At 36.5% G+C, this 15,496-nt stretch overlaps 1 protein-coding gene across 5 annotated transcripts in view; it reads right to left on the reverse strand.

Annotated features, from left to right (window-relative positions):
• LOC114352397 (transmembrane and coiled-coil domains protein 2-like) overlaps positions 1–14,667 on the reverse strand; it is a 51,993-nt gene extending 37,326 nt beyond the window's left edge. For 4 of the 5 annotated variants that reach the window (XM_028303993.1, XM_028303992.1, XM_028303991.1 and 1 more), the window contains exon 1: positions 14,461–14,667. The gene's annotated coding sequence lies outside the window, so the exon portion shown is untranslated. Of the gene's footprint in view, positions 1–14,456 lie in introns of all 5 variants that reach the window. The other variant, XM_028303990.1, reaches the window with a different exon arrangement.
• Positions 14,668–15,496: the final 829 nt, after the last annotated feature.

Consider the following 15,496-nt stretch of genomic DNA (forward strand, 5'->3'; position numbering starts at 1 on the left):
AACTTCTATTTGATAAAAACCGTACCTAATAATGGATTAATATGCGAAAAAAGGAAAGTTGAAAAAAGCTTCAGCATACTTCATCGATGAAAAAGGTCACACAGTCACTGTCACACACACAAATGTATTTTGATGTGACCCCAAAATGTACTCTGTACTCCAGTGCGACAACAGTGCTCACTTTAACGTTAACAAAATGTGACAATGTCGGGGCATATGACTCGACCTACCAGGCTAATATGTGTCTCCTTTACAGAAAACATTACATTACGTCTGCTTCGCTAAACAACGTAAATGGTCGACATACTCACATACCATCGCATCTTAGCTAAAGGGTGAAAGCCAGGAATTCCCTGCCTGCATGTATAAATACAACCCCTATACAACCCTAATGTTTTAATGCTACGACTGCTACTTGTTCTATTTATAAATGAGCCATTCGGTTAAGACTGTAATTAAATTAGTATACATTTTGAACAGAATACTCGATCGCCCATCGACAATCGATTTCACTAATCAGTTTTAGATCAAGTAAAATTCTGTATAACACACTAATTAGCCACCGTACGTCATTCCATTGCTTCAAACATCACGCCCCCCACTCAGGACTATGTAAATGGAAATTTCACCCCCCATTTTCCAAGAAGCGGGGATCATTTTTCATTAGGGTGAGTTCTGGCAAGGAACGCAAGCCGCAACAGTTTGACTTTGAGTTTAGATTTATTATCAAACTAAATAATTAGAAGAATTGCCATTTAAGATATTCTAATTGGTTTCTTAAGGTTTTTGACGATGAAAAATGAAGTTGAACCACATAATAGCAGTTGATGTGAAGTACAAAGTGGAAGATACGAAAGGAAGATTCGCTGTTGAAATCACGACCACAATCCCTTTGAGCACAAATGCGAAAGATGTTGAATAAATGGACAATAAAATGTACAATAAATCCTGTCTAAGGTTCCATAAAGAAGCACGCTTTCTTGGCCATGTGAACCGACATCAAACTTCACATTTTCGTTGCAAAACAGCATCTATTACAAACTGCATAAGATTCAACAATGTTTAGCTTGATGCTAGGTCTATGAAATTGCCCTAACTCTGTAGGCTGCCTAATTACCCTCCAAACTTTAGGCATTAGGGGCACAGCGCCTAGTAATGCTTTTAGTATATACGTCGTGTGCTGCGGAGCCCAAATGGGTTCTGTAACTTGACGTAAATTGGGGAATTTGGCTTTGGTCATGCCAGCATTTGGTCGTGTCTTAATACAAGCCTTAGTTATCGACTGGGTTCGTGTTTTTTAGACCTGGTTTCCACTAAAGCGGAGAGGAAAGGAGATGTTTTGGAATAACAGTGGAGGGCAGAATAGACTCTATTCTAATGGTTTAATGGACTTCTTATCCATGGGTGATCAAATGACACCAAATTGTCGCTTGGAGTCCACTTTGGGTGATCAAATTCCAGGTGATCAAAGTGGATAGACTTATTCATTTCAAACACCCACCATCTTCTCTAGAGGGAATGGTAGTGTGGAAATAACGCTTGATCTGATTGGTTATTTAAAGACCTCCTCTCTACTTTGGTGGAAACTGGACCTTAGAGCACAGTGAGACTGCTGCTTTAATAAAACTATAGTTTTTCTATTCACGGCTTTATGACCGTCATATTCGGCGGAGTGTGCATTAGCGAACGTGACGCGAGCGTACACTGTGTAGACAAGCAATTCGGGCCCACTTTACGGCCTTGCTGCAATGTTCGGCACGTGGCTAACGAAAGTTATAGTTCGGCACGTCCAAGATGAACACAGTGGCCTTGTGAACTTTGTAATAGAGGCGATTTTGCGACAAACATGTATAGGCTGATGTGCTGTTGACTACATTTGGTAGGTTTCCTTCCATTAAATTACTTGAAATAACTAACGAGTTCCGGAGGTAGTTAGGTGTGTTTTTGAACTGGGAATGCAGAAAAGTTGTAAGAGAGTTAGCACGTTTTGTTGAATGTTGTAGGCACTGTTTTGTAGTTTGTACAACAGAAATAGCATTTTTACAAAACCGCCAATATCTCTCTGCGACTCGCTCATAATGTCACGTCGTACTTTTTTCAGGCAGTTATCCCTTCTTTATTTATAGTAAAAATACCGTGTTCAGCTTTTGTTGTTTCCTTCAAAACTATAAGAACGTAGTACCTATTAAAGTAATTGACTTAAACCTTGAATACGACAGTCTACAAATCGATCCCACCCCTCTTTTATTCCAAGAATCAAGTATTTTCACTCATGAAGCGAAAGTTCGATCATGTAGGGTTACCACCCTCTGGATCTATTGGGTTGGGATAGTCCCAAATATCTAGCCTTTCAACGAGTCAGATTTTGTCAATGTTTCGGGTCCGGGGAAATAATATCTTCTCAAACTATAACCAGTCAACAAACCAATCGATATTATTGAAGAATTCTGAATAGGTCAATCTATTCTTGGAGTAGTAAATAAAGTTGTGTATGAGTGTAAAGCAGGTACTTATTAACAAAAGTAATTATTTAATTTCTTTGGTCTAAGATAGGTACTGTATGAAATGTCCGGAATTTTGCTCCCTTTACAAATTTCAATATGCTTACCCTAATCACGGGTGGAGTAGACACTTATGTATTACCAGCCGTCATTTCGGCCATAACAGCGTCTGGATCATTATAGGTCGTGAACTTGTCTAGCTATCGGGCTGCATGTTCCGCCCTGTTCTTAAGAACCCTTCGTACATAAAGATAACGTTAGTCTGTCTTCAATAAGTTTCCTTGCCAGATTTTCAGTACCAAATATTTGCTTCGACATTTCCAAATTATTCTCTTGATATCAAATCCGTTAGAATCGAAGTTTCTATCCTTATGTCATTCATTATCATCATCATGTCACCCAAAGTAGGCATTTCCCTGGATTTTCGTGAACATACCTAATTCCTGTGATTTGTATCTTGTTATGTGATTATCATCATAATTTCAGCTATAGGCCACTGTTGAACATAGGGGTCCCTCAATGATTTCCATATTTAACAGTTGGTAGTGGCTTGCATCCAGCGCCTTCCTGGTCCCTTTATGACGTCGTCGTCTTGTTTCTTCTTTGCGAATTAAAGCCAACGTAGTTATAAATCGTTTTGACTCAAAACTTGAATCAAACTCAAGCATATTAAGCTTTGTGATTGGCTGAATCATTGGCTGGTAAGGCGGTTCCTTATCTTCTTCACAAAGGATTCGTTTAATCCTGAACAATGTAACGGTGAACAATGTTTCAGGATTTTTCCTGACTGGGTTATCCATAAAACACCCAAAAATAATATTAAATGTAGGTAACTGTACTGCTTGCTCATTAGTCATTCTGTTACATAAATAGCAATATTTATATCAACTTCAACGTAGTAACAAGTTTTTAGTTTATTATCGCTTTTTAATAAATTATTATAGTTTTAATGAACTGATAAACAAATGACTGTTACAATAACCTTCTGGATATGGATAAATTGAATAGATAGAGGTGTTTAAGTTAATACATAATATACCTTTTCATTAAGTATTCTAGGTAAATAATAATCACAAGCACTTTACAATTAAATATAATATGCCTTATTATCTACCATGGAAAGTATCCTTCAAAACAAAATCGATAATATATGAACTAACTCGTATAAATAGCCTGTGTTGTCCAACTAGAGCAGTCACACGCTCCCTCAAAGACACTAAGGGTGCTTATTACCAAGGGCGTAGAGGTCAGAACAGTCTGAAAACGTAATGAGGTGGGCCAGTCAACTTTTAGGGCTGCCAAACGTACAAAACTCTGCCGAAACGTACCTACTTTAAAAGAGAACAAGTACAGTAATTAAATAATAATAGTTTCGCCGCTGCTCGCTGGGTAGGTACCCAGCGGGCGATGTGGAAATCATTGGGGGAGGCCTATGTTCAGCAGTACACGTCCTGTGGCTAAAATGATGATCATGAGCTAAGGTAAGATTTTTTTATTTTCGTCGCCAATTATCTACCAAGCTAAATCCTATTTTTGTCAGCCCTAGCCTACCCGCAGATCAAATATTCACGGCTTGTTAGGCACAACAATCTGTTTAGCCCTTTGAGGCGGCCCTCCCTAAAGCGTATTACTTGGTCTGAATACCTCGCCTTTTATTGTAGGGAATTGTTAGAGTTTACCTAGAAAGTTTTGCGTATCATTTGATAAGGTCTAGAAAAAGGGGTTTATTTTGTAAGTCGACTTTAAGGGTGACTGGAGTTATTTGACTGGTGCTTTTTCGGGACGAAAGGATCTACTTTTATCTGGTTTTAATTGATGCTTTACACCAGTAATCAATATTCATTTAAATGTGTTTCGCATTTGACATACATTAGGTACGGCAGTTACAGAAAGGGAGGTATGATAGAATTCCGGGTGAAGTTCGCTTCGAGCTTCCTGGTTATGAATAAAAAAAATCATCGAATTGCTTAAAATGTTAACGAAAAATCACCAAAATACCTAGTAAACCTCTCTAATCTAGATACAAAACAATTTGACCAATTTACTAGACTAGAAAAACTATTAATTGGGCACACAATTAGCTTGATTCAGTGACCTAAAACCAAAATGAAAGTCCAAAATGAGTGTCATTCTGCGCGCACGCAACAATGATCGTGATCCCGGAACCAGATGCGCAGGAAAAGTATAATTAGTGTCAGACTATGGCGGACGTAAGCACTAACTATGCTATGGTTATCTAGATTGTTGTGGCACTATTTTATTTTATAATGCTTTTATACACTACCGTAGGAAAATTTTGTGTTTATAAAAGGCAAAAAAGATATTATTATAATATGTGGTTGTCTGCTTAAGGCAAAGAATTATGCGATGCCTCATAATCAAGCCGTAAGCGTTGGCGCGTTGCTGTGTGCTTTACGTATTGAATAAATATCCAAGTTCTTACAATAACTAGATGTATGGCTGCATTATTTATTATTAGTATTGCAAGGGACTAAATCCCGGTGTTAGTTAAGTCTTTCACAAACCATGTGCCTACCATGAGTTTACGTTAGGTGAGCTCGCTAGCGAATACGTCAAAAAATTCTATAAAGATTTTATTTATTGAAAGTAGCCGCTAGGGGCGCTGCACAATATGTCATACATTTAAATGTCATTTTTTTACGCAGTCGCTAGCGAGCACACCTAACGTAAACTCATGGTAGGCACACCAGTCGTAAATACTCGATAATACTCAATCGTTAAAATAGCATTTAGCAGTCGTGATTNTAAGATTCCACAGTGTTTAGCTTGATGCTAGGTCTATGAAATTACCCTAACTCTGTAGGCTGCCTAATTACCCTCCAAACTTTAGGCATTAGAGGCACAGCGCCTAGTAATGCTTTTAGTATATACGTCGTGTGCTGCGGAGCCCAAATGGGTTCTGTAACTTGGCTTAAATTGGGGAATTTGGGATTGGTCATGGCAGCTGAGAGTCAAAACGATTTATAACTACGTTGGCTTCAATTCGCAAAGATTACATAACAAACAACCGACGACGACGTCATAAAGGTATCAGGAAGGCGCTGGATGCAAGCCACTACCAACTGCTCATTATGAAAATCATTGGGGGAGCCCTATGTTCAGCAGTGGCCTATGGCTGAAATTATGATGATAATGACATAACAAGATACAAACAAACCACAGGAATTAGGTATGCTCACGAAAATCCAGGGAAATGCCTACTTTGGGTGACATGATGATGATAAATGAATGACATAATAATGGATAGAAACTCTTCGTTTCTAACGGATCAAGAGAATAATTTGGAAATGTCGAAGCAAAATAAGTGATATTTGGTGCTGAAAATCTGGCAAGGAAACTTATTGAAGGCAGACTAACTAACGCTATCTTTATAGAAGGGTTCTTAAGAACAGGGCGGAACATGCAGCCGGATAGCTAGACAAGTTCACGACCTTTAATGATCCAGACGCTGTTATGGCCGAAATGACGGCTGGTAATACATAAGTGTCTACTCCACCCGTGATTAGAGTAACCATCTTGAAAGTAAAGGGAGCAAAATTCCGGACATTTCACACAGTATCGTAGAGCCAAAGAAATTAAATAATGACTTTTGTGAAGAAGTACCTAATTTCTAATTAAACACTATTTACACTCATACAAACTTTATTTATTACTCCAATCCAAGAATAGATTGACCTACCCCTACCTACCATTATTCGGAATTCTTCAATATATCGACTGGTTATTCGTTTGAGAAGATATTATTTCCCCGGTACCGAAACATGGACAAAATCTGACTGGTTGAAAGGCTAGATATTTGGGACTATCCCAATAAATCCAGAGGGTGGTAACCCTACACGATCAAACTTTCGCTTCATGAGTGAAAATACTTGATTCTTGGAATAAAAGAGGGGTGGGATCGATTTGTAGACTGTCGTATTCAAGGTTTAAGTCAATTACTTTGGAAGGCACTACGTTCTTATAGTTTGGAAGGAAACAACAAAAGCTGAACACGGAAATGTTTACTACAAATAAAGAAGGGATAACTGACTGAAAAAAGTACGACGTGACATTAATGCCACTCTCACTCACTCTTAAGAGTGAGTCACAGAGAGTGGAGAGATATTAACAGTTTTGTTAAAAATGCAAACCATTTCTGTTGTACAACAGTACATAACAATTCAACAAAACGTGCAACAAAACAGTCTTACAACTTTTCTGCATTCCCAGTTCAAAAACACACCTAACTACCTCCGGAACTCGTTAGTTATTTCAACGAATTTAATGGAAGGAAACCTACCAAATGTAGTCAAAAGCACATCAGCCTATACATGTTTGTCGCAAAATCGCCTCTATTACTAAGTCCACAAGGCCACTGTGTTCAGCTTGGACGTGCCGAACTATAACTTTCGTTAGCCACGTGCCGAACATTGCAGCAAGGCCGTAAAGTGGGCCCGAATGGCATTTCTACACAGTGTACGCTCGCGTCACGTTCGCTAATGCACACTCCGCCGAATATGACGGTCATAAAGCCGTGAATAGAAAAATATAGTTTTATCAAAGCAGCTGTCTCACTGTGCTCTAAGGCCCGGTATTGACCAAAGCGGAGACACGGAGAGGAGAGGATATAATGTCTTTAAATAACCAATCAGATTTCTTTATTTCCACACTACCACTTCCTGCAGAGAAGATGGTGTTTGAATAGGTCTATTCCACTTTGATTACCTGGAATTGATCACCCAAAGTGGACTCCATACGACACTTTGGTGTCCATAGATCACCCATGAATAAGATCACCTAGGTGATCAAAGTGAATTTCTTATCCATGGGTGATCAAAGGACACCAAATTGAAAATCAAATCCAGGTGATCAAAGTGGAGGGCCTCCACTGTTATTCAAACACATCTCCTCTCCGCTTTAGTGGAAACCAGGTCTAAAAAACACGAATTCAGTCAATAACTAAGGCTTGTATTAAGACACGAAGCTCAAAACTTGATTTAAATTTTAAATTCAAGCATTAGCTTGTGATTGGCTTAATTATTTTGGCTGGCACCGTGGTGGTATGGCGGTTCCTTACATTTTATCTTCATCACAAAGGATTAAACGGTGAACAAACAATGTTTAAGGATTTTCCCTGACTGGGTTATCCTTAAAACATTCAAAAATAATATCATTCGTAACTATACTGCATGCTCATTAGTCATTCTGTTACATAAATAGCAATATTTATATCTGCATTAACGTAGTAACAAGTTTTTAGTTTGCTTATCGCTTTTTAATAAATTATTATAGTTTTAATGAACTGATAAACAAATGACTGTTACAATAACCTTCTGGATATGGATAAATTGAATAGATAGAGGTGTTTAAGTTAATACATAATATATCTTTTCATTAAGTATTCTAGGTAAATATAGTCACAATAAAATATAATATTCCTTATTATCTACCATGGAAAGTATCCTTCAAAACAAAATCGATAATATATGAACTAACTCGTATAAATAGCCTGTGTTGTCCAACTAGAGCAGTCACACGCTCCCTCAGAGACACTAAGGGTGCTTATTACCAAGGGCGTAGAGGTCAGAACAGTCTGAAAACGTAATGAGGTTGGCCAGTCAACTTTTAGGGCTGCCAAACGTACAAAACTGCTGAAACGTACTTTAAAAGAGAACAAGTACAGTAATTAAATAATAATAGCTAGGCCGCTGCTCGCTGGGTGGATGCCCAGCAGGCGATGTGGAAATCATTGGGGGAGGCCTATGTTCAGCAGTGCACGTCCTGTGGCTAAAATGATGATCATGAGCTAAGGTAAGTATATCATATTAACATTTTTTATTTTTTTATTTTCGTCGCCAATAATCTACCAAACTAAATCCTATTTTTGTCAGCCCTAGCCTACCCGCAGATCAAATATTCACGGCTTGTTAGGCACAACAATCTGTTTAGCCCTTTGAGGCGGCCCTCCCTAAAGCGTATTACTTGGTCTGAATACCTCGCCTTTTATTGTAGGGAATTGTTAGTGTTTACCTAGAAAATTTTGCGTATCATTTGAACTGTAAATGAAACCTGTTTTGAGACAAATAAATACTTTCTATTCTATTCTATTCTATTCGATAAGGTCTAGAAAAAGGGGTTTATTTTGTAAGTCGACTTCAAGGGTGACTGGAGTTATTTGACTGGTGATTTTTTGGGACGAAAGGATCTAGTTTTATCTGGTTTTAATTGATGCCTAATACTAGCAATCAATATTCATTTAAATGTATTTCGCATTAACATACATTAGGTACGGCAGTTACAGAAAGGGAGGTAAGAAAGCGAGTTCCTCTATAGTTGAGAATTCCGGGTGAAGTTCGCTTCGAGCTTCCTGGTTATGAATAAAACAAATCATCGAATTGCTTAAAATGTTAACGAAAAAGCACCAAAATACCTAGTAAACCTCTCTAATCTAGATACAAAACAATTCGACCAATTTACTAGACTAGAAAAACGATTAATTGGGCGCACAATTAGCTTGATTCAGTGACCTAAAACCAAAATGAAAGTCCAAAATGAGTGTCATTCTGCGCGCGCGCAACAATGATCGTGATCCCGGAACCAGATGCGCAGGAAAAGTATAATTAGTGTCAGGCTATGGCGGACGTATGCACTAACTATGCTTTGGTTATCTAGATTGTTGTGGCAATCTATACTAATATTATAAATGCGAAAGTAACTCTGTCTGTCTCGCTTTCACGCCTAAACCACTGAACCGATTTTGATGAAATTTGGCATAGAGATAGTTTGAGTCCCGGGAAAGGACAGGATAGTTTTTATCCCGGTTTTTAAAACAGGGACGCGCGCGAGAAAGATTTTCTGTGACAAATAAAATTACACGCGGGCAAAGCCCCGGGCGGAAAGCTAAAGATACATTTATTTGTTCAAACATGTGTACATAAGGTGTTAAGTCAGCATTTAGTAGTATTTAGCTAGTATTTTATAATGCTTTTATACACTACAGTAGGATTTATGTTTATAAAAGGCAAAAAAGATATTATTATAATAGGTGGTTGTCTGAATAAGGTAAAGAATTTATGCGATGCCCCTTATTCAAGCGTTGCTGCTGTGTGCTTTACGTTTTAATAAATAAATACCCAAGTTCTAGATGTATGGCTACATTATTATTAGTATTGCAAGGGACTAAATCCTGGTGTTAGTTAGGCCTTTCACAAACCAGTCGTAAATACTCGAGTAATCGTAAATACTACAGTTAGCAGTCGTGATCTTGTATTTAATTAATTACTTAATCTTTTGTTACAGACATTTACAATATCTACTGTTACGGTTGCCATTTGATGTCTCATAAAGTCTCTTAATCCTGTGGCTCGTCCTAGACAAAATAAATCGTACTAATAATAGCAAGGAACATAATTAAGGTTATCTTATTATTGGAATCTGAAGCCTTGCCGGAAAATTTTACGGTAATAATAGATTATAACAAATCGAAAAACAGCTTTCAAGTATTGGTCTACTTGATTACATGCAAGTTTTTTCACCGTCTGGGAAAGTTAAAAAGCCGTACAAAGTCAATAGGAAAAGTCCGTACAAAATACAAATCCAGACGATTCGTGACCCTACAAATGGCTGCCACAGCGGTTATCTAGCACGTGAAACCCCAGGTGTTCGCTTGAGCAATCCTCTGATACGATTAATTGTGTCGCAGTACAATTGCGTTAACGGATTTGCTGGCTAACTCTTTTAGCCAGACTAATCTGCAAAACAAAAATAAATCTGTTCACGCGTTGAGTTCATTTAGTAACATTTTAGTACAAAAAATCCAGCTGGAAGCGTTTTGCGCGATACATCCGATTTCCATATTGCTTAATAAAGATTTGTTCGTTTCAGATGCCGAAATCTGCTGGACAAAAACCACCCACGAATTTCCTCAACGACCAGTCCCACATTCAGGTACTTTACGCTACCTATCCTATCCTATACCTCGCTTTAATATTCAACATACTCAAATAAAATATTTCATTAAACCACAAAAACGTTTGGATCAAAGTCCAAAAGTCCATAAATCATTTTACGTAGGTGTAAGTTAGGTACGGAATAATTTAGGATGATTTCTCTAATTCAGAAATTCAGAATGTTAATCACCAGGTCACCCTCTAAATTAATTTAATTTCTGTCGTCACACCTAAAATTAGTTGTTTAGAGTTTGACAATATTTACGTTAAAAACGATATGATGCGGATTGATTTCAAAGTACTCGTATTAAATTGGTTAGATAAACAGGACACAGGAAGGTTAATAAAAAGATTATCCGTCAAATAGCAGTCGAGTATTAACTTATCGGTAATGCCAGTTACTTGCAAGCATCTAATAATACGTCTTCTTTTTATTTTGTTTCTGGCCAGGGTCTGATATATTACGGCCCACAGAGTAAAAAATTCAAATAATGTCGATGACGTTGATGACACGCGTTTGAACTTCGAACGATCGTGATCTCGCTATAGTTGAGTCAGCCCGCCAAAGTTCTCATCTTAAATGTATTGTCTATGATTAGGTATAAGAAATCCTGAATGTAGGACACAAAACTAAGCCAGACTAGTCGTTTGCCCGCCCTTTTGACTCCGACTTTCACTTTTGTAAGACCGTGGGCGTTTTCTGATTCTGCCGCTGATACTTCAATGAATATTGAATGATAGCTATCTATTTATGGTAACAATGTAGTAAGGAGGACGCGCGTCGTGGGAGACGGAATCACATATAGTGCAGATTTTATGGCAGTAAATAAACCACAGTTGACACTTTTAAACACTACATAGATTAAACAAACTGCAGTGCAGAAGTATCAGTAGTACCTAGGTATGTAAATATTATCTGACTTTTGAACCTAACATAAAAACTTAACAGGAAAATGTAAATGTAAAATGCAACGAAAAAAATCTCATTCATTTAAGATCTCTATCAAGCGCTGTAGTTAGTCACAGTGAGCATAGCAACAGTGTACAACACCAAATATTAAGACAAATTAAGTACACAAGAGAACGTCTAACCATAATAGTGTAACCATGATGACTGGACGATATATCCATAGAAGGATATACAATACAGAAGTTATAACAAATTATTATTATAATACTTATTATTATACCTAATTATCGTACGCACGATATAATTTAAGCTAACTTCCTTCTACAAAGCGATTCTATGAGTCAAATAACTTACTATGGTTCTTCAACCATAAGAAGATTCTTACGCCCATATTGACAAACATTACTCAGAGGTCTCACAGTGCGCGTCGACGCACAGGATTACACACGAACCAATCACAGAGCTCTATTCAACGCTGTGCGTTCGATTTCCCGTTCACTTAAGCAAGGATCGTTTGTTTTGTGAATACGGGTGTTTTTGTACACCTAACATTGAAATCCATGAGATATCGTCGATATTGGCCATTTTCTAGCTTTAACGAAGTTTCTAGACGCCTATCAGGTGGGAATAGGAGTAATAGGTCCCATAACTTAGTAGCCTTCCCCATTGACCTTAATGAGCCCGTCTGGCCATTGATTAGCATATTCTACGTCACAGTTTTGATGAACTAATCGTGTCGACGGCTATATAAAACAACGCTAAGTATGTTTAAGCAATTGTACGTGATAATATTATCAAAATGCTAAATTGAACGCAACACACGTTATGACTAAGAAATAATGTATGTGGCCGTGGGTATGATGCATTTGAAGGGAGAGAAACGTAGCTTTGTCACTTGCAGCAATTTAGAAACGCACTTTAGATGAGCAATTCGAACTTGATAGTTATAAAACTAAAAACATATTTTAGTGTAAATTAGATTTAAATACACTACAATGCCAACTGCTAAACGATTTTTTCCTTTTAGCCCAAAGGTTATCTGGCAGCGAATGCCCAATAGCATTAAGTTCGCCTTATGTACCAATTACGTAATTAAGTACCCTTATATGCATTAAAAAATAAATAAAATATTGGGAAACATGACAACTGACACCATTAAGTTAAGTTACAAGAAAAATGTAATGACACCGGTGTAAAATTATCTAATCGAGTGTTTCCAATGATATTTAACCAACTGACCGTATCGGCGATTCCGTGAAAGGCACGAGATATCAAAGATAATGATGATAAATATTATGATTTTTTTATGCATGTGTACATGATCCAGGTAGTTTCTATTCTAAACTATTTTCTTTGGAAGATATTATAACTATTTAAGAGATTCTAAGAGCTTATATTTGAAATAGACAGCTTAATTTTATACAGATGACATAGTAAATGCCGTGTTTTACATTGGCCTGTTATAAATAGGTATTTTAATAGGTTTAATATGTTATTGTCCTGTATGTATAGGNACAGTAACATAGGAATGGATTACATTGTAGCTACCTTCTGAATTATTTAATCTGTGATGCCATTTTATTAATGGCAATGTGAAATGTACAACTTTTTTTAAATTATTTGATTTGCAATGATAGAATATGAAAATCAGGAGCTAAACTAGAAAAATAACAAGAGATTGATATAGTAAATTATTATATCACCTGTTTACTAATAAAAATAATATCTTGATGTTTCTTGTTAGTTAATACTAATTATCTAAAGTGAACATTTAATTTAGTTTTCTCTATAAATTGAAAAATTACTCATTAAATTTAATGATGCAAACATCCACACAAACGGACTTCTATGACAGGTAATAATATGAAAATAACTAATAATAACTATTCAAAAAGGTTCAAAGTATCATATGGTAATGAGATTTAAATGCTTAGGAAAATTATGGAGGACAATACTAAAATTTCCTTTTGAAAAATTCTAATTTTATTATTAGTCAAACTAATCGCAAAAACCACAAGTTGTTAGAAGCTTTAGAATAAACATATTATTATTTAATAGGAACATTACAATTAATTTACCAATAACAAAATAAATAGCATTGACTCAGCTGATTATTTTGTTTGTCGTATTATTTAAATTTGGAACAATAATAATTATTAGTAATTTAAGGAAAATAAATAATGACAAAACCATGCCAATTTAAATCCAACACAAGTTTTTTTTAAATATAGTAGATAACAATAATCTAAAATTTTTAACAGTTTGTGTTGTGTATAAAGAGACAGTTTTAAATCTAAGCCAATTTGGATTGATAACAGTTTAGATTTATAATAAGATAAAAAGGATTTCACCTCTGTTTTTACAGTGAAACCAGGTACTAAGTATATGAAAGTGTCAACAGGATTATTTAGTAAAACTTTGGTCTGCTTAGCGAATTCATAGCCATTGGTAAATAAATAAAAAGTTCATTTTCAAAATAAATACAGATGTGTATTTACTATTATTTACTACACAAAGGTTAAAGATTATCCTTAAGAGGTGACTCAGAGCAGTGTTAAAGCTCCAGTGTTTGATACCCCGGTGACTCACACAAGAAAAAAAATAAACAAAGGATGAAAAGTCACTTATTCCCTTTGCCAGTCGAAGTGCAATTGCACTGGCAAACCGCCAAGATCACGCAAATCTCACACAAGCAGGCCTTGGTAAGCCAATGAACAAGGAAGTAGGTGTTCAAACATTACAATAACCAGTCCATAAGTGCCCTCAACACCGCCTTGGCGGCTCATGTATTGCTACATCGTGACGTACATGCCATTGTACTACATATAATCACGTATTCATGATAATGAAATTAATAACAACGTACATTTAAACAGAAACAATAGAATGTACTTCGCGACTGAATATTCATTCCGATTCCAATCTCGAACTCTTCAATTGACAGGCCGCACTCGAGGAATGGAATCAATGTGAAGCTATATTTACGCCAAGATACTGGCCACTTACACCACAGTAACACTAAAATTAAATGCACATATAAAAATAAATTGATGGAAAAAAAGAAATCGCAACAAACGAAATAAAAAAAGAACTTACTTACATTCACTTATCAGCACGGTATTCTTAGTTTAGTAAGGACGTTTACTTATTACACAACAGTCTTTTCATGCATGTTTTACGAAACTTTTACACCACAGAATTATTTAATCCCAAGATTACGAATGTAATAAAATGACAGAAAACAACGGAATAGAAAAAGACGTGTGGGATGGACGATGAACGCAAAACTTGTAAAGTTTTTCGACAGATGGCGCGACTGTCTGCAAATCTGTAGCCATAGACAACAGAAGTATTTTGTGAGACCCAAACTAAAATTGCTTTTGGGAACCAGTCAAGTGCGTGTCGAAAACAAACGAAATATACGAAAAAAAATATTTTNCAGTGGCGGATTTACAAATTTGCCGCTAGTAGGCCATTCAATTTTTGCCGCCCCTACCTACTGACTTTTGAAATTCAATACGTTAGTTTAATCCCGTAATTAGTATGATTTGTGAACTTAATGATATTTCTGTCAGTTACTAGATTATTATTGCAACCCGCTATGCAGGGCCGGATCTACCTATGGGCTGATTGGGCTGCAGCCCAGGGCCCCGGGGTTACAAGGGGCCCCCAGATCCCGCTAAAAAGTAGGCCATAATTTGAAAAAATAAACAAAAAATAATAGTTGTCTGTAAAGTCGGTTTACGGACGATATTTTTACGTGACAACGTCATAAGAAGTTTCAGCCCAGGGCCCCACAAATTCACGATCCGGCCCTGCCGCTATGTAATGAAGAGTTTAATGTTGACCTAAAAACAGCAGCATGTAGGTACTTACTAATCATAAGGTGGGGAAAGACATGACTTAAAAATACCTACACTATATGAACACAGACAAAATAATGTGTGGTCAGTAAACATTATTTTTGTTAAATATTTTTTATTGCACATAGCAGTTTAAAACAAATACAGACAATTTCTATTGAAATACCTATAACATGTTAACAATCCAGTTATTGGTGTCAGACAATGAGATCAAATAATGTTTTCATTTTCTTGCGAGATTTTTTTGCAAAATCATTAATTATATCGTTGTAT

Source organism: Ostrinia furnacalis, unplaced genomic scaffold (assembly GCF_004193835.3).
Source record: "Ostrinia furnacalis isolate ACB-3 unplaced genomic scaffold, ASM419383v2 OfSCF1351, whole genome shotgun sequence".
In the NCBI taxonomy this organism is placed as follows: domain Eukaryota; kingdom Metazoa; phylum Arthropoda; class Insecta; order Lepidoptera; family Crambidae; genus Ostrinia; species Ostrinia furnacalis.